General features: G+C 38.7%; 1 protein-coding gene across 2 annotated transcripts in view; it reads right to left on the bottom strand.

The window, feature by feature from the left end:
* The window catches only part of RGS17 (regulator of G protein signaling 17), a 76064-nt gene that overhangs the window by 29622 nt on the left and 25206 nt on the right, over nt 1-21236 (bottom strand). The window contains exons 1-2 of one of the 2 annotated variants that reach the window (XM_077775984.1): nt 6554-6570; nt 6227-6370 (exon numbers count right to left, since the gene is read on the bottom strand). The exons of the other annotated variant lie outside the window; for it this stretch is intronic. The gene's annotated coding sequence lies outside the window, so the exon portion shown is untranslated. Of the gene's footprint in view, nt 1-6226; nt 6371-6553; nt 6571-21236 lie in introns of those variants that run through there. 2 annotated transcript variants of the gene reach the window in all.

Below are 21236 nucleotides of genomic sequence, written 5' to 3'. Positions count from 1 at the left end.
ATGGTCGGGTTAGCTGAGCTTTACAAATCAGGTTGCAGGGTTTCCAACTATGTAACATTGTGAGGCAGATCAAGTTTGTTTCTGGTGTTCGCTCAGCTTCTTTTAAATTTTTTTTAATGTTTTATTTATTTTTGAGAGAGAAACAGACAGTGTGATCAGGGGAAGGTCAGAGAGAGAGGGAGATACAGAATCTGAAGCAGGCTCCAGGCTCTGAGCTGTCAGCACAGAGCCCGATGCGGGGCTGGAACCCATGAACCGTGAGATCATGACCTGAGCCGAAGTCGGACGCTTAACGGCCTGAGTCACCCAGGCGCCCCTCTGAGCTTCTTTTTAAACACTGCATCTTGGGGTGGGCATCTGGGTGGCTCAGTTGGTTAAGTGGTTAAGCATCCGACTTCAGCTCAGGTCATGACCTCACAGTTCATGAGTTGGAGCCCCGCATTGGGATCTGTGCTGACAGCACAGAGCCAGTGTCAGATCCTCTGTCCCTCCCTCTCTATGCCCCTCCCCTGCTTGCTCTCTCTCTCTCTCTCTCTGTCTCTCTCAAAATAAATACATAAACTTAAAACAACAAAAACACCGCATCTCCTTTTTGATACATCTGCCTCGCCCTGTGGGGCCCTAATCTTGGTAATACTGGCAAAGCGCCCTTTTCTGTTAGGAGTCCATGTTGCAAAGGCACCACCACCTTTCCACCACCACCTGGATTTGTGTTCATTCAGTACAGAATGGTGGAAAGATGAGAAGTCCTAAAATCCAGGGAAATTACTTTGGTGGAATGTATATAACATGTCAAATGAGAAAAACATCAGGGTACAGGACACACACTACCTGTGACCTTACGGAGCAGGCCACATGAGCTGTCTTATTGGTTATAAGACCAATCCTGATCTAGCACTTGGTTGAGTATAAAAAATAAAAAATAAAGCTTTGTTTTAGTAGAATAATATCAAGTATAGCATGACCTCATAGAAAAAGAAATGATGCATGATGTTCTTCATAATATGCAATGTATGTATATCATATACATACAACATCATGCGTGACAGCAATACTTATTAAAACCATAATGTACTTTGTTTTGGTATTGTGAGGTCATGCATTCAAAATTATGCTTTCATGCATTGATTTTTTAAAAATGTTTTTTAAATTTATTTCTGAGAGACAGTGTGAGCAGAGGAGGGTCAGAGAGAGAGGGAGACACAGAATCGAAGCAGGCTCCAGGCTCTGAGCTAGCTGTCAGCACAGAGCCCGACACAGGGCTCGAACCCACGAACTGTGAGATCATGACCTGAGCCGAAGTCAGACGCTCAACCAACTGAGCCACCCAGGCGCCCCTGATTTTTTTAAATTGGAGAATAAAATACATCTTAAGGTTTTTTTCTATGTTCATGTAAGGGATAGAGTTAAAATTTTCATGGGTCAATGCTTATGTATTCTTATAGCATTTCCAGTTAAAAGGTTAACAATATATACTCCACTTCAGTCAGAAGAGAACAAAGAGGGAAGGAGTGAAATATAAGAATCAAGTAAGTATTGAATGATAAACTCTGATTTTGAACTTAATGACTGTCTCAAGTAAAACCCCATGTTTCTCTGTTTAGAATAGTCTAGAACTAAATTCAAGACTGCATAAATTAAGGAAATGGAAGGGTTGCTCTTCCCTCCACTAACAATGTTTTTATATGCATCATAAAGTCTCCACATTGTTCAATCTAAGAGTCCTTTTATCATCATCTCTGGGCCTATCCCCACCTGTGACACAGCGACCACCCTATCCTCTCTGGAATGCTTTCTTCTCGTGCCTTCCTGGGTACCACACTCATCTGTTTGCTTTCTATCTTACTAGTTACTGTCTATTTTGTTATTTCCTTTCCATCTCTCTCACCTCCAAATTTTGGCTGGCCACCGTATTTGGTCCCTAGAATTCTTCTCTGTCATTTTTTATGATGAACTTTTATAGGACCTACCTGCTTACTGGTGAGAATTCTCAAATTGATAAGGCAGTAAAGATGACTTTCCTGAATTCAGGACTCAGATATCCAACTACCTACCTGATGTCTCCACTTGGCTTTCTCAACTCACCATCTCAGTCACAACATGTTCCAATCTGATGCCTTCCTTCTCCACTAATTTGTTCCTCCCACAATTCTCCCACTTTTAGTAAATGAAAAGATTTATCTTTCTAATCATTCAGACCAAATGGGGGGAAAACCCTGTGGAATCATCCTGACTCCTCTCTGTCATTCAGACCCCCCACATCAGCACATCAGCAAATGCAAGCCCTCCTAACTGCTCCCTTCCACCCCTCTTCTGTTTTTACTACTCCTCATCTTTTCTCTTCCTATTCCAGTCCATTCTAGTCTCAATAGAGCAGCCAAAGTGAGTTTTTAATTTATTTTATTTATTTTTAATTTATTTTTTATTTATTTTCAAAGTGAGTTTTTTAAACCCAAGGAGATGACTTCAGCAAGGGCTCTTCCACCTAAATCCACTCTAAATATTCCAGTGGCTTCCCATTTTACTCAGAGTAAAAGCCAGCAGTTCTGCAATCTGGTCCTTCATCACTTCTCAGAGTGCATGTCCTTTTCTCTCCTCCTCAGTCACTCTTTTTAACAACAATGGCCTCCTCAACCATGCCTGGGATAATCATGTGTCAGGGCCTTTGCACTGGCTGTTCTGCACTCAGTGCTTAACTTCATCCTTACTCATACGTTACATTTTCAGTGGAACTTTCCTGCCCTTTATTGAAAATCACACCTCCCTTACTCCACCCCCAGCATGACCTATCCACCCTTGTTTGTTTAACTAACTAGAAAATAACTTCCATGAAGGTATTTTGTCTGTTTTGTTCATTGTTGTAACAATGCCTGGCACACAGTAGGTAACAGAAAACTGTTTGTTGAGTGGTGAATTTTACAAGCCATTTCATTAATGACAAGAAAAACAAGCTCTATCACATTCAACACTGAAAAGTATTAATTTCCTAGCCAATGCAATACAATAAGAAAAAGTAAATAAGGACTGAAAAGGAAATCACATATGTTAATATTTACAAGTGATATGGTTGTCTACAAAGAAATTCCCAGAGATTCAACAAAGTTATTAGAGACAGTTCAAGAAGGATACCAGGTTGAGCTTTAAAAATCAATATATTTTGAATATACTACCAATAGCTAATTATAATATATCAAAAGGAAGAAAGGCATCACACAAATGAGTTAAAAATTGAAAACGCAACTGGTAGTATTTCTAACAAAAGGTGTGTAAGAGCTTTATGAAAATGTTACAAAACTTTACCAAAAAACATAAAATAAACCTGGATACAGAATTAGGTTGTTTTCTCAAGCAGGAAAATGGAGTATCTTCAAAATGTTAATTGTCCCAAATTATTCTATAAATTTAATGATTGTAATAGAAATTCTAATTTAATCATTCATGGGACGCAACAAAGGGATTCTGAAATTTGGGTGGAAGAATAAAGAGCTGAAAGTAACCAAGCTATTTCTGAAAACAAGAACAAGTGGGGGTATCATGTCAATAATATAAATCAATAATAGTTATGACAGTATGTCATTGGCATGGGGATACATAAGCAGATCAGGAGAATGGAATCTGTATAGAGCTGAGACACAGACTCAAGCATATTTGCCATCATGACTTCCATGATTAGAGGATGCTTCCATTACCATTCAGCAAAAAATTCAATACGTGGTGTTGAGACACTTAGATTATATATGCAAAACAATCACATTTCTAAGTTAGAACACACACACAAATAAACTTCAGATGAATCAGGCATAGGTGTTATACACATGATAAAAATATGACAAGAAAATATCGAAAAAAGCTTTTGTAGTTTCTAAGCAGGAAAACGATTCTTAGAAGACCAAGCAAAAAGGAAAACATTATTTTTGATATAGTCTAACTTATCAAAAACCTTTGAACAAATAAGATAACATAAATAGAATTAAAAATGAGAACCAGACCAGAAGACAAAAAGCATTATTGTCTGTAATATATAAGTAACACATCACAATTGAAAAATACAAATAACCTAATAGAAAAGTGGGCAAAGGAGACGTTATTAATCTAACCCTGAATTAGATTAATAAATGCTCAAAACTAGTAATCAATTCAAATAAAACAATTATTCCATAATCAATTTTCCCACAGTGAAAAAGTCACAGGGTACCAATTTTGAGAGAGTACGTGGTAAATGAAAGCTCTCATACAATCATGTTGAAGAATAATACTGGCTACACGGCAATGTAGCTAACAAATTCCAGTCCCACATGAATCCTCTGGAGAAACTTTCACATATGCATATAAAGACATTAATTATAGTATTTTTGATACCTTAAATGGGACACATTCCATATTTTCATCTTTTCAGGAATGAATAAAAATGGCAATCTCCTTATACTGATGATATACAACACAACACTTAAAATGAATAACTTAGATCTATAGGATTCAACATGGAAATTGTAAAATAACACTGAATGGAAAAATAGCTGCAAAATATTAACATGATTATTATGATGTGTTATTAATGTAATTATTATTAACATACTAGCAACATATTGGTAACATATTTATTATTATAACACAATTTCCATAAGTATATAAAACAATACCTTTTATTTTTCTCTGGATAATATACATAGTAAAGTAATAAAAGTATGAAACTAGATCCATGACTTTGGATGGGAATGTGACTGGAAAAGAAGGGGTTTTTAATTTTATCTGATCATTTATTTTACAAAGACATGAAGCAATAACAAAATAATATTTGTTTAATTGGAGTATTGTACACATGAGTATTTGTTTTATTATGTCTTGCGCTTATCTATACTTCATTGTTTCCCTCAGAAATCGTCCCCCCCACACACACATACACACATAAATATAATACAGCTTTATACCAGACAGAGGTCCTTATCTATACCTTATCCCAAGTTTGCAGGGAGATTCACCTTCTTGAGAACTGAACACCTTAATTTTCTCACCGTTAAATATTTAATTTTGGAAAATTTGTAGAGAAATGCCATGTTGGGTGCACTGTTGTGGTTTAAAACCACTGAGAAGGAGTTCAAATATTATGTTAGATTTGCACTGCCTTTCGCTGTCTCCTAAGTCCTTTGGCTCATTAGAAAAAGAAAAACCCACAGGTGAATGGCTTCTTTGTGCTTTTCTGAGGTAATCGGGTATGTTGTGTCATAAACATTTTCCTTCCGGCAAAAATAAATTTACTACTCACAGATTTCTCTTGTGTACGTACCCCCACCATTTGAAGCAGGTTGCTTCTATTTATCTGACTGGTCTGTATGTGTCCCTGAATACTGGCAGTTCGGTATTTATATTCGGTAATATATCAACTGTGTTTAGAGTCTGAACTTATCCTGGGCTGCCTGGCATACAGCTATATATAAGGAAAACAGTCTGTTGACATATTTTGCTACATAGCTGCACTGTCCAAAGAATTACACGCACAGAGAGGGGGAAGAAAAGGGATCTAGAGAGCTCCTAGGTGACAGTGCTCTCTCTGGGCGAACAGGCACGGCAAATAGTGGCTACTCCCATCCTGGAACCCTCGCATCTACTTCCCGTGTGCCCTTCTAAACCCCAGTGCTTAACAGAATTCACTGGGGTTTATTTGTACATACAGAAGGCATGATCTGCATAACTGTTATATTTTAACTTTTCTAGAGTTTGCTGATTCTAGTTTTTTTTTTTTATGCTGATCATGACCTGAGAGAGAGACAGAGAGAGAGAGAAAGAGAGAGACAGAGCATGAGCAGGGGAGGGGCAGAGAGAGAGGGAGACACAGAATCCCAAGCAGGCTCCAGGCTTTGAGCTGTCAGCACAGAGCCCAACGCGGGGCTCGAACTCCGAAATGGTAAGACCATGACCTGAGCTGAAGTTGGAGGCTTAACCAGGAGAGCCACCCAGGCCCCCTCACCCCCACCCCCCTGACTGATTCTAGTTTTAACCAAAACAAATTTTCTTAATAACATTAAGGAAAAAAGAGAAGAAAATGTTTTGCAAAAGGGTACAAAACCAAGGATGAAAACTCTCCAACACTTTTGAATATCTGAAGGCCAATTCTTTTTCCCTTCGCTCAACCTCCCTAGGGAGAACGGTCAAGAAACTATTTAATTTCACCGTGTAGAGGAGAATGAGGTAGGGGAAACTGGTTTCTCTTTTGTAGAGAAGGACATACCTGTGCATGAAATGGGACTTGAGACTCTGAGCTGTGAGGCCCTGGAAGGTGGGAGCATGGGCCGTGCCATCCCACGCTGCTCCTCTCACACTGGCCACCTTGGAAAACACTTCATTCAGCTCTTACAGTGAGGTGCTGGGAAAGCTGTTATGGAATAAAGATTAGTCCTAGAGCGTCACCATGTCCCCCTCAAAACTTAGGCAAATTTGCTAGCAAGGAAAACCCCATAAATCTGAGGTAGTGATGAGGGAAGGCTTTTTGGGGTTGTTGTTGGGCATTACTTGTATCCTCTAAAAACAAGGAAGAGGGGGTGCCTGGGTGGCTCACTCGGTTAAGCGGCCAACTTGTCCAACTTTGGCTCAGGTCGTGATCTCTCAGTTTGAAGTTTTGAGCCCCGTGTCGGGCTCTGTGCTGACAGCTCAGAGCCTGGGGCCTGCTTCAGATTCTGTGTCTTCCTCTCTCTCTGCTCCTCCCCAGCTCACACTCTGTCTCTCTCTCAAAAATAAACAAACATTAAAAGATGTATTAAAAAATTTTTTAAACTAAAAAATAAATAAAACCAAGGAGGAAAATTCTGATCTCATTTCCTCCTGGTCAGTTTTATTCTATGTTGCTTTTTCCCTTTTCCAGGATCACATGCAGTGATGAAAACCATCTTTACACAACAAAAGTAAGTATCAGTAAGTGGGACTACATCCGACTATAAAAGCTTCTGCACAACAACAGAAATAATCACCAAAATGAAAAGACAACCTACAGGATGGGAGAAAATCTTTGCAAACCATATATCTGATAAGGAGTTAATTTCTAAAATATATACAGATCTCATATAACTGAATAACAAAAAATAACAACCCAATAAAAAAATGGGCAGAGGAACTGAATAGGTATTTTTCCAAAGAAGAGATTTATTTGAATGCCAGCAGGTACATGAAAAGACACTCAACATCACTAATTATCAGGGAAATGCAAATCTAAACCACAACGCGGTATCAACTCACACCTGTTAGATTGTCTATTAACAAAAGGACAAGAAATGACAAGTATTGTTGAGGATGCGGAGAAAAGGGAACACTCATGTGCTGTAGGTGGGAACGTAACTTGGTTTAGCCACTACAGAAAACAGTGTGGAGGTTCCTCAAAAAATTAAAAATAGAATTACTGTATGATCCAGCAATCTCCCTTCTGGGTATATGTCCAAACAAATAAAAAAGAGGTATAGAAAAGATATCTGAACTCCCATGTTCTCTGTAGTTGCATTATTCACACTAGCCAAGAGATGGAAACAACCTTTATCAACAGATGAATGGATAAAGGAGATGTAGTTTATATATAACATGGAATATTATAGAGAAAGAAGGAAATCCTGCCATTTGCAACAGCATGGATGGACCCCAAGGGCAATGTAAGCAAGATAAAGCAGACAGAGAAAGACAAATATTGTATGCTATCCCTTATGTGTGGAATCTAAAAAAGCTGAACTTGAAAAAAAAAAAGCTGAACTTGTAGAAAGAGAGTAGAGTGGTGGTTTAGGGGCTGAGTGTGGAGGAACAGGGGAGATGCTAGTCAAAGGTACAAACTTACAGTTAGAAGATGAATAAAATTTGGAGGCTATAGCATTGTACTCATAGTTAACACAGGAGCACAATGCCATAGTGTTATATATATTATATACTTCAAGATTGCTAAGACACTAGACCTTAAATATTCTCACCATATAAAAGAAATGATAATTATGTGACATGATGGAGGTGTTAGCTAATGCCATGGTGCTAATCGTATTGCAATATATAGATGTATCAAACTAACACTTGTACACTTTAATGTATACATCAAATACAGCTCCATGCAGAAAAAAAAAATCCTTACAGTTTGAGCAATGAACAAAACAAAACAAGATGAAATGTGAAAGGTAAATATAAGGATATGAACTCGGATCTAGAAAGTCTTCATAAGACTAGAAGGGGAGAAACATGGCTTAGAAGGAGTTTATGAAAAATTCCAGGTGATTTACTGGACAATAAATTCGGTATTAATCAACAGTACTATGTAAACAAAATAGTTAATGAAAACAGAATGCATTAATAGAAACACGTTTTCTAAAACAAGCTGGTGACAAGTCTTCTCTGGACTGGTTAAATGGTTATGTTTAATTCTAGCCACAAATTAAGAAAGAAATTGAAATATGATCAGAAGACCAGAAAGAAGACAGCGCAAAAACAAACAAACAAACAAACAAAACAAAACTCTCAAAAATGTCTCGTATGAATACTATTTTTAAAACAAAGGTGTTTGGTCTAATAAAGAAAAGTCAGACAATCAGAATCATACTTTTCTAACATTTGAAGTGACATCAGGTAGGAGAGAGTATAGATCTGCTTTGTAAGCTCCCAAATGTTAGAAGATGGATTGACGAACAGAAGCAATTAAGACTCTTGCTTCCATATATGGAAAGTCTGTCTGATGGTCAGACGAGATTTTCATTTATCTGTGAGGTTAGTTATCAAGCCAAGTATTCTTGAGCATTCAAATGGAGGGGCACCTGGATAGCTCAGTCGGTTAAGCAGCGACTTCGGCTCAGGTCATGATCTCACCGTTCGTGGGTTTGAGCCCCGCGTTGGGCTCTGTGCTGACAGCTAGCTCAGAGCCTGGAGACTGTTTCAGATTCTGTATCTCCCTCTCTCTCTGACTCTCCCCTGCTCATGCTCGCTCGCTCTCTCTCTCTCTCTCAGAAAAAAAAAAAACAAAAAACATCTAATGGAGGCTGGACAACCCTTTGAAAGGGGTTGCTTTACAGAGGCCTCAATTTTACTTGGATGGTTACAGACAAAAGATATCTTAATTCTGAGATTATTGTTCTTGAAAAGGGCTGCCCAGGCTAACTACTCTCTTCAAAATACATTGGGGAAACAGAGGGAAGTCCTTGTTATCAATTTCTACACTCTTATAGATTACACTGTCAGTTCTTAAGCATTGATTAATATTATATTAATATTATTCTTCATCTTTTTAATTCATACAGTTTCCCAAAAGAATTGTAGAACTCTTAAGAGGAAATATATATGATATATGATATCAATATCATATATATATTGGTTTCCCTGGAATCTAGTGGTAATTTCTATGCATAGTACATGCAAAATATATACTGAATATTTTGATGGTGAATTCAGGAGACTCCTCATATTAAAAAATATATATATCTTTTTCCCAAGGCAGAGATTTCAAATTTTTACATACAATTCTTATAGCTCTAAGACATATTGTCAAGTTTGAACAGTGCTCTTTATCCTTTCCAAAAGTATCCCTTTGGGATCAACAATAATAGAATAGTACATCATTATTACTGTAAAGGGCAAACAGATTGACTACGTAAAGTAACTTGGAACAAATTTTTATAAANAAAAAAAAAAAACAAAAAACATCTAATGGAGGCTGGACAACCCTTTGAAAGGGGTTGCTTTACAGAGGCCTCAATTTTACTTGGATGGTTACAGACAAAAGATATCTTAATTCTGAGATTATTGTTCTTGAAAAGGGCTGCCCAGGCTAACTACTCTCTTCAAAATACATTGGGGAAACAGAAGGAAGTCCTTGTTATCAATTTCTACACTCTTATAGATTACACTGTCATTCTTAAGCATTGATTAATATTATATTAATATTATTCTTCATCTTTTTAATTCATACAGTTTCCCAAAAGAATTGTAGAACTCTTAAGAGGAAATATATATGATATATGATATCAATATCATATATATATTGGTTTCCCTGGAATCTAGTGGTAATTTCTATGCATAGTACATCAAAATATATACTGAATATTTTGATGGTGAACTCAGGAGACTCCTCATATTAAAAAAAATATATATCTTTTTCCCAAGGCAGAGATTTCAAATTTTTACATACAATTCTTATAGCTCTAAGACATATTGTCAAGTTTGAACAGTGCTCTTTATCCTTTCCAAAAGTATCCCTTTGGGATCAACAATAATAGAATAGTACATCATTATTACTGTAAAGGGCAAACAGATTGACTACGTAAAGTAACTTGGAACAAATTTTTATAAATATAGCAAGCATCTAATAAGTGACAGCTCCTCCTAAGATAATACTGGAGAGAGCTGGTTCAATGTTACCAGGGAGGTGGTGTGGTACGCGGTTTTCAGGCTACAGATGTTGAAGATTTCCATCGCTATCTTCTTGCTGAGAGATCATTTCTTATAGGGTGGGTGGTAAAGCTTTTGTATCCATTGGGTAGAATCTTCCTATCTCAGGGATCTGCACAAAGGCTTACTCAGTGAAGAAAGAAGACTAATAGTCTGGTTTTCCATTTCACCATTAACACTGTAATTTTTATCACATGTAAATGAACGGAGTCTCAAGTGACTCAGAGTCCCCACAATCAACTCCTTATCCAACAATCAAACTTCATTATAATTGCAGCCATCTTCTCATGTTTAGTGAAAGCACTGAGATTTGCCATATAGTTGTTGATTCAGTGTTTAGCCCCAAAAAGGTATTTGCTAAATAAGCCAAATTTATCAGGCCTTCTTTAGCACCAGGGTGGACAAGGAAGCAATTCAACATGGACAGACATTTATTCCTGGTTGCAATGTATTTTCCATGGGAAGGAAAACAACTCACTCTTCAATTTAAAATTTCTGATAACCACTCTGCTTCAGCTAAGCCTGCATTTATTTGTGTAACGGAGCAAGCTTTCAAAGTCATTTCTTGCCATGACATGTTTATCTAAAAAGAATTGTATCCAAACTAGTTTTTCCTTTTTTTTTGAGGGGGGGGGGAGGCTATTTTTTAGCATGCTGTTTTCAAAAACATCATTTTTGTGACTCCATTAAAACTACAAGGAACTCAAGAAATAATCTCTGTGCACTCAAAATGAATACTCCTAAGAATGTGGTTCCGGTCCATACTTTGAGTGGTTAAGTCTGACTCCATCAGTGAATGTGTCCATGTGTTTCTTCTCCTAGGTGATATATAAAGCTTGCTAAAATGTCACTGTGTTGAGGCTGCAATTCTCTCTTCACGTTGGTAATATTTTCATACATATTTATAAGTATATAAATATATAAGACTAAAATATAATTGCTGCTGTGTCTTCCTCTACCTTTAAAGTATAGAAGCAGATCAGAGTCAGCACTCTTCTTCCTCTGGCTCATGTGCACCTATTGGACCCATGTGAAAGCATTATTTAACAGGGCTGTTTGATAAGGGCACCTTGGACAGCTTTGCTGCTCATTTCTGTCCTCAGAACGTTCTGCCATTTTTATTCCACAGAACATCACAATATCTCTTATGATTCTGCTCTTCTCTCAACTTTCCATTTTCTTCTTTGGACTGTGCTTTTTAGAGTGCATTGGCTTGGAGGAGAAGTGTGGTCAGGAGTCACAAAGGTCTGCTTTGTCCTGGCCAGGTGGCCATGAGTAAGTGACTTCACCTCTGCCTTTGTGGGTCAAATAGGGAGATGATATTTACCTCAGTCAGTAGTCACACGGAGGAGAATACATAGTTATTGCTGTTATGACTACTAACCTTAGCAGTGCTTCAGGTGAACGGAGCTTAGTACTGTGTAATCACAATCACAATCCTTGTTCTTGTTCATGTTACTCCTAGACATCTTCTGTCTTCATGAAGATTTTTCTTCAAAATTTTAAGATGGGTTTTTAAATATAACTGCAAGGTGAGAGACTGACTCGGTAATTACTGAAGTTCTCACATTAAGAGTTAAAACTCAGGGGGCGCCTGGGTGGCTCAGTAGGTTAAGCGTCCGACTTCAGCTCAGGTCATGGTCTTGCGGTCCATGAGTTCGAGCCTTGTGTCGGGCTCTGTGCTGACAGCTTACAGCCTGGAGCCTGCCTGGGATTCTGTGTCTCCCTCTCTCTCTGCCTCTCCCCCCTCGCACACACTCTCTGTCTCTCTCTCTCAAATATAAATAAAAATTAAAAAAATTAAGAGTGAAAACTCAGGACTTTGCCATTCACAGTGTGGTCCATGGACCAGCAGAATCACATCACTGGGAGGTCTTCAGAAATGAGGGTCTTGGGCTCCATCTCAGATTTCAAATGGTTCTCCATTTTAACAGGGTTCCTTGATGATCTGCATACCAGCAAAGCCTGAGAAGCACTGATTCAGGCCAAGCTAAGTTGTGAACCTGGGGCGTTGTGATTGGTGTGTAGAGGAGCTATGTGCGTGAGTCAGAAAGACGTAGTAGGTTCTAGTTAACTACAATGCAGGAGGGAAAAAAATCACAAAGAGCTTGTTGAAATGCTATCCCTTTAGTGCTCGTCTCACTTATTCCCTCTGTCTTCTACCCCTTTGGGCAGAAATAACCACTTCCCTCTCGGCTCTGACACAGTACTATGTTCCTACCCATCTGATTTGTAATTTGTATCCAAGCCTGTTACATCACTGGACCCTTTCTGGTATCACTGGCCCCTCGCAGAGGCGCTTCCTAAACCTGACCACTTTGCCAGACCAGCCTACTGGGAAGAACCTAGTGTTGCTCAGATTTCATGCTGTTTCAGAGTTTTGCCCTTTGTGAGTTTTTCCTATGGGAGTATGAGCTCTTTGAGGGCCAAGGCCAGGCCATTCATCTTAGTAATTTCTGAACACATGAAAGAGTAATTATGTGTCTCAGTTAAGCTCCCACCAAGAACTGAAATTTCATGAGCTGGGGAAAGTTCTTCCATCCACAGAGAACCATCTCTCTATTTTGGTCAGAGGAAAAAAGTTGAGGAGAAATGTCTCTCATAAAGTTTATCTCATTTTTCTTCTTAAACTGCTGGTGTCTACTAACGTTTGTGTCTTTTGGAATCTAATATAAGGCCGTATTCAACTTTATGTATAAATTTAAAAATCAATTACTTCAACGTTAACATCATCAGGATGATTATGTGGTGAAAAGCACTGTAGTTTCCAGGAACTTTCTCACGTGGGAATAAGCTTGAGAACCAGCAAGCTGAGGCAGTGTGTGTCAAATAAGCGACACGAGACAAGTAGAAGTCGACCTTCCAGCGTAGGTGAGCAGACAGGTTCCCCAACAGAAAAGGTCTGCTCTGTTAAGATGAAGAGGAAGGTCACTCAATGACCTAGCAACATCAGAAATCTAAAATACCGTAAAGTAGAGCTTTAAAAAAAAAACAAAACCTCCACTTTTCACCAGACTTATTCAAGATTGGCTTTAGTTTGGAACAGTAGCATCAGGTTAGGGTGAATGTTTTAGAAATGGAACCAAATCTTTGCTATAAACACTGCATGGTGACAAGGAGAATCCTTAGCATATTCCTATCACTTTCACGGTGTCATTCTAGAAAATTCCATTGATTAGTATAGAATCATCATGTGTTGATTGAGGGAAGTAAAGACAGCACTTTAATGTATGTGACATATTCATTTTGAAAATCACTCAACTGCTTTTCAGAGAGTAGATATACTTATTGTTTCAATTCACACAAAAAAAGATAAAGTTATCACAAGGAAAGAAAAAAAAGACAAACTGTAAATGGGGAAAAAAGATCAGTAGAGGAAACAAAACCACAACATTTGAAAACAGGTATGCCAGAGACTGTTTCTCCTAATCAATTATTCATATGATTATTTAAGATAGTTCCACAAAGAGGGATAATTTCTATGGAAATTCAATACAGAGCAATATCTATATAAACACATTAAATGGGAATAAAGGGATTAATACTGTGTGGAAGCATCTCAAGAAGACAGCTACAACACAAAATATACCCCATTTACATTTGTGTTTAATGTAATATCCCTATATGCTACTCAAGTCTTTTTCCTACAACTAAGCCAATGTAGGTTACCTCTGATTCTCTCTTGCACTTCCCAATATTTTCTATATTGAAGAACAGCTTAATTTTGCCACCTCCTCAGATATATTCAGCATATGAGGTAATATACCATCTATTCTTTCCAAAGCTACATTCTGTATATATTGTCTCACATTAATAGACATCTAAAAAAGAACACTTATTTTTTTTTTTAAGTTTATTTATTTATTTTGAGAGAGAGAGAGACAGACAGACAGACAGCAAGCACACAAGCAGCGCAGGGGCAGAAAGAACGAGAAACAGAATCCCAAGCAGGCTCCAACGCCATCAGTGCAGAACCCGATGTGGGGCTCAAGCCCACAAACCTAGGGATCATGACTCGAGCCGAGATCAAGAGTCAGATGGTTAACGAACTGTGCCACCCAGGCACCCCTAAAAAAGAGCACTTAAAGACATAGTCCAGGGGCGCCTTAGTGGCTCAGCGGGTTAAGTGTCTGACTCCTGGTTTCCACTCAGGTCATGATCTCATGGCTCATGAGTCTGAGTCTCACCTTGGGCTGCCACTGACAGTGCGGAGCCTACTTAGGAATATCTCTCTCTCTCTCTCTCTCTCTCTCCCCCTCCCTCCCTCTTTCTGTGCTTCTCCCCAACTCATGCTCTCTCTCAAAATAAATAAATAAAACTTAAAAAAAAAAACACAATCCAGTAACCAGGAAACTTTCTAAAGTCTGTGTGTTTTCTACTCAAAGTAAAAATTCCTTGAAGAGGATTTATGGTCACCTGTCCTATAGCACATTATTAGGTCTGTTTAATCAAGACAATGACTTCTCTTCACTCTGCCTTTAACATAACTATTTTCAGCAAACTGGTTCTATTATAAAGCTCATACCACCTCAATATTCTTGTTTTGTTTTTTTATAAAGATTTTTTTAATGTTTATTTATTTTTGAGAGAGAGTCAGAGCATGAGCAGGGGAGGGGCAGAGAGAGAGGGAGACACAGAATCTGAAGCAGACTCCAATCTCTGAGCTGTCAGCACAGAGCCTGACGCGGGGCTGGAACTCATGAGCTATGAGATCATGACCTGAGCTGAAGTCAGACACTCAGCCAACTGAGCCACCCAGGCATCCCAGTTTTGTTGTTGTTGTTGTTTTAACAAATACACTAAACTCCAGGAAGTACAGAAGTGATGGAATCAATTCAGTCAGCACCGTTCGCTCACATAGCAGAACATTCTGACTCATTCCAGGAAGAGTGGGCAGCAGGTACTAGAAAAGCTAAGCATGGTGAAGGAATAAAGGCTCTCCCGAAGGCCCTGACATAGCTCTTTCCAGGCCCCCACTAAGTAGCCTCTGAAATATAGAAAAGAGGTAAGAAGTGACAGGTTTTACTCTTGGGGGGCGAGGAGGTGGGGAAGCATAATTATTCTCCATCCTCATGTATTCACAGGAGAGCACTGGTAATGAAAGGAATGCCATTCATTTGGTTTTTAGCAAAGAATAACTCTGGCGGGAGAAGTAGATATTAGCAGTAATATCCAGAACATAATCAGGTAAAATGGGCATGATAGAGATCTACTTCCAAGTTTTAGGGTTGTTGTGAAGGTATTAAATGAGGACTCTCTGTATACAAAGAGATGTATGTACATACACATATATGGTACTGTCTGTGCATACTTATACATATATGTGTGTATATACGTATACATAGATATACATCACATGTGTATAGTATACATGGGGTTTATACGGTTTATGTGTATGTACATGTGGAAAGAGAGAGAAACTAAGCACAATCTTGGGCACATAATAAGTACTCAATTATCACAAGCTGTTCTCACTGTTATCATAATTCCTACTTCATGTCTGGTCCTTTTCCATCCTACTAACCCTCTAGATTAGAAGAGTGACTCACACTCTTGGTAGTGAAGAACTAGGGTGTTGTTGCTGTTTTGTTTTTTAAATTGCCAATCAGCCATGGACCAATACTTCAGTCAAATACAGTAAAAACAAATAATAAGAAGGGGAAAAGATCTAATATAAAGCAAAAATTAGTTTTTACTATTAGATTTAATAGACATAAAATCACTCTGCCAAATTTGCTGTAAACATTTCTAAAAGCTTGCTCTCGATTTCGTTATTTACTTGTTATGGACCAGTAACAACGGTTTTGCAAACCAGCACAGGAATCACACGTGATCACAGGTTGAGTAACAATGTTCTAACACTTCACTGTCTGTACCCGATGTCAGAATTGGCATTCTTAGGTTGAATATACTCTACAGCAGTGGTTGAAAATTCAAATTATAGCTGTATCTCTTACTCTGTGAGCAAGCTACCTGTTTTGAATTCTAGGTCATACAACTATGAAATCAATAACATTACCTAATAATTCACCAACATGTGTGAGATTAAATGAAAAGATCTTTGTAATAAGCACACTGCTGGGCACACCATGAGCTTTCAATTTACGGCAACTGCACTGATTTGTATGTTTTTGTCCTTTCCATACGAACGTTTTGAAGATAAGGGAACTGCTGAATTACTGAATGTGCCTTCAGCATGGAAGGCAGTGCCCGGCAGGGCTAGCTGCTCAGGTAATACTGATGATAATGATTCGTCACGTAGGAACAGAAAGTATTAGTATACTTAGGAGTGTGAAAAGTACAAGCAATTCATGTATTGTTGGAAAAAAATGCTCCTCCACTGGTCTATTCCATATAATTCATGAGCCATTAAAATACTANGGCAACTGCACTGATTTGTATGTTTTTGTCCTTTCCATACGAACGTTTTGAAGATAAGGGAACTGCTGAATTACTGAATGTGCCTTCAGCATGGAAGGCAGTGCCCGGCAGGGCTAGCTGCTCAGGTAATACTGATGATAATGATTCGTCACGTAGGAACAGAAAGTATTAGTATACTTAGGAGTGTGAAAAGTACAAGCAATTCATGTATTGTTGGAAAAAAATGCTCCTCCACTGGTCTATTCATGAGCCATTAAAATACTAAAAAAAACCCAACCACATTTCAGTTATTATAGGTCTCAGCATAAGACAGCCTCATGAAACAGGGCTTCTGACATTGTGTTATGGAGTTAGGCAGAAATGGATCATATAATTAAATAGAAGTGGGATGGAGAGAAGTGGTTTTTTTTTTTTTTTAATTTGCTAGAAGACCATTTTTTTGCAAGCAGTTTTAGGTTTACAGCAGAATCGAGAGGGAGGTACAGAGATTTCCCAAATACCACCACCCCCATACACATGCATATCTTCCTCACCAATATCATTTACCAGAATGATTAGCTTATGCTGACACAAAATAGTTACTCAAAGTCCATCATTTACCTTTAGCGTTCATTCTTTGTGTTGCACATTCTATGGATTTGGACAAATGTGTAATGACATATATCCATCATTGTAATATCATAAGAGAATTTTCATTACTTGAAAAATCCTCTGTGCTTTGCCTATCCATCTCTCCCCTCACTCCCCGCCTCTGTCAATACTACTCTTTTCCTGGTCTCCATAATTTTGCCTCTTGCAGAACGTTATATAGTGCAAATCATACAGTATGTAGCCTTTTCAGATTGGCTACTTTGACTTCATGATATGCATTTAAGGTTCCTCCATGTCTTTTTAAGGCTTGATAGCTCATTTCTTTTTAGAGCTGAATAACCGTCCGTTGTCTAGATGTATCACAGTTTGTTTATCCGTTCACCTACCGAAGGACATCTCAGGTGCTTCCAAGTTTTGGCAATTATGAATAAAGCTACTCTAAACATCGTGTGCAGGTTTTTACATCTATGTAAGTTTTCAACTCCTTTGGGTAAATACCAAGGAGTGTGATTGCAGAATCATGTGGTAAGAATATGTTTAGTTTACGTAGAAGCTGCCAAAGTGTCTTCCAAAATAGCTATGCCACTATACACTCAATCAGATCTTTTTTTTTGAGTTTTTACATACATTCTCATGCAACCCTCGCAATAAACCTATGATGTAGATACTGCCATTTTATATATAGGGAAACTGAACCCAGAGAGATTTGCCATTGGAATCTATCTAATACTCAGTACAGGTTTAAACTTAAGAGGGCCTATCTCCAGATTCTATGATCCTTCTTTCTCTGTTAACAATTCCTGGCAATGTGCTCTAGCACAGACTGCTAGGGCAAAGCTCTGAGAGGACCCAAGAAGTGATCAAAACCTGAAGTATATCCCTCATGCCAATCTCACCACCAGGATGGGCATACACCCAGATGCTCCAGAAAGGCTGGATAGCTCGGTCTACCCATGATGCATGATTTTGTCAATCTCTTGTCATCATGTAGACTTCCATTTTTACCCCCACTCTCTTGAAATAATCAGTTTTATTCAGTGAGGAAGCCTATAAAAGTCAGCATTTATTTTAAATACCAATTGGCAATACTGTTCATTATACAAATAGATTTATAATACTTGGTCTCCACTTCATGTGAGCTGTGAAATATTTGATCCAAGCTTAAAAATGTAAAGATTGTTGGGGCACCTGGGTGGCTCAGTCAGTTAAGCCTCCAACTCTTGATTTCAGCTCTGGTCAGGATCTCACAGTTTGTGAGATAGAGCCCCTTGTCGGGCTCAGTGCTAACAGCATGGAGCCTGCTTAGGTCTCTTTCTGTCTCTCTCTCTCTCTCTGCCTCTCCCACACTTGCATGCATGCTCTTTTTCTCTCTTTCCCTCCCTCTCTCTCAAATAAATAAACGCTTAAAAATATATAAACATTGTGATTTGCAATTGAAGGTTTACACATCCAGAAAAATCAATGAATATATATCCCTTATATTCCTATTATGTATTAGTCTAAAGATAGTGCCTTGTTTTTTCATCTTAATGGCCCATCAGTTTTCATTAAATTGGTTTGCAGTGGAAGTCTGCAGGTTGGTTTGCAATAAAAGGGCATCCCCTTCACTGCAAATACATCGCCCAAGGGGCTTCTAAAATATGTCAGCAAACCACATAAATGTTATTTCACTAGAACTGCTGTAAGGAAAGGTATCGCTCATCCCCTGTGTAAGCATCTTCTGCTCCGGACCTCTCTTCCAGTTCCTCCTCCAGCCCTGCCCAGAAGAGGCAGTGACTTGCTTTTATCCAGACAGGCTTGCTCCACTTAAGAAAGTCTTATTAGCATCTGCTACTTTTCCAGACTTAGCTTGCGGTGCCCCAGGCATGTCTGTGACAGTCTGAGGCTATTCTGTGAAATTTCCAAAGAGGGTTTAGAAGTCAGGGTCCCAGGAGGTAACCTAATGGCACAGTCAGGTTTGAAGAGTGTTTAAATAGGTTGTTTAAAAAGGGGGCGGGCTGCCTGGGTGGCTCAGTCGGTTAAGAGTCCGACTTAGGCTCAGGTCACGATCTCACGGTTCATGGGTTCAAGCCCCGCGTCGGGCTCTGTGCTGACAGCTAGCTCAGAGACAGGAGCCTGCTTTGGATTCTGTATCTCCTCTCTCTGACCCTCCCCTGCTCACGCTGCCTCTCTCTCTCTCTCTCAGAAATAAATAAAACATTAAAAATCTTTTAAAACTGGGGGGACAGGGGGAAGTGGGGAAACCCCAAGGGGTGAGAGATCACGCAGGTACAAGGAGAGAACATGCATCAGGACACAGGGACAGAGAGGGGTTTGTGGGGAGAGGTCTTCTGAGCAAAGCTGTGATCTGAGGTAGACGCAGAGAGGCAGGCAGCTCATATGACTGCAGGAAGTGAATATCCCAACCACCCCCTCTGCCTTTCTTCTGCCCTCCTGCCAAACTTCATATTGGCCAAACTCATCAATGTAAGCCAAACAGATTGGTTTCCTACGACATGAGAGGCTAAAGAAGAGAGGAGAATACTCTAGAGGGACAAGCGGTGGCCATCTGGCATCCAGGGCTGTTCTGTTGCTCCATGTTCATGTGTGTTGTGTGGACTCACTGATTGAGGATAACATGTACTAAAAGGGTCTCTGTTCAATGATCCTTACTGAACGTTGCTAAGGATGACATCTAGACCTAAACTAAGAAAGAGATGAAACTCAGGCCTACCTCAAGAGGGGAGTTAGAATTGAGATCTATTAAAATATATCTTAAAAAGATTATGAAATGAGTATTTCTTGTCACTCTTGAAATATAAAAAGGAGGATTTTTTTTTCAACACTTAAAAGGATTCTTAAGGAGGAGATGAACCTCATTATCCGTAAAAAAAAAAAAAAGAGCTGTCCCTATTTGTGATACAAATTTACATACTCTCTTCCATTTCCAAAGCTGGTTGTGTTTTCTCCGAGCTGGTTGGATAATAACTAACTTTTGGCTGTTCATTCACACAGAAGTCAGCACAACCAGAAGTTGTGCAACTAAGTTTTTTTGATCCCAAGTCAGTGCTTCCGAGTTTTAACCGGCAGACAAAACTGATTCCCCAGGAGTAGCATTTCTCCTGGTAACCCATCCCCTTCATTGTGTTTGCTTCTACATCCCTTGTTGTATCTAGTCACATAAATTAGGTTATTTAGAACACTATTCATTTTCAACAGCTTCCTCATTACAGAAGGCCCTGTCAAAGCAGAATGGATTACAGAACTACTTGGGACTCTCTAGTTACCATCTTGAAATGACTGTGAAGTATAATAGTAAAAAAAACAACAACCAATGTTTCCTTAATTCTGTAAATGGCAGGAAAAAAGCTGCCTTCCCAGTTGCCAGGTGTATAGATGTTACAAACAGGATACAATTTATTAGAACTTCCTCCTTAGCCTTATTAAATTGGACGTTGTCAGCAAATTGTAGTCTCATTAATTGGGTTGGTGGTATTTTAAAAAGGATTTTTGTATACCCAGAAACCCATGGTTGGTATCAAAGACAGATTGTTTATTGGTTGATAGACTGTTTGCCTTTCAGAAGGAAACCTCAGTTTGTGAAAAGAAGTAAAATCCACTCTTTGCGCTTTACTTCTGAAGTACAGTATTAAGAGACAAGAAGCATGGTGAAGCAGGGGCCATCATTTGACCCCAAGTTAGTACAATTGAGCATGAAACCATGTCCTGTCCTGACCTGGGTGCTGAACAGAATAGAGAGCAAAACTGAGCTGATTATTTCAACAACATGAACTTACAAAATGATGAATAAGTAACAATATAAATACATGAGTTAATATATTTTATTGTGCTGTATTGAAAAGTATTTATGTAGTTCAAAGAAAAACCCC

This window comes from Crocuta crocuta, unplaced genomic scaffold, assembly GCF_008692635.1.
Source record: "Crocuta crocuta isolate KB4526 unplaced genomic scaffold, BGI_CrCroc_1.0 scaffold25, whole genome shotgun sequence".
Lineage (NCBI taxonomy): Eukaryota > Metazoa > Chordata > Mammalia > Carnivora > Hyaenidae > Crocuta > Crocuta crocuta.
This window is presented reverse-complemented; position numbering and strand designations above follow the sequence as displayed.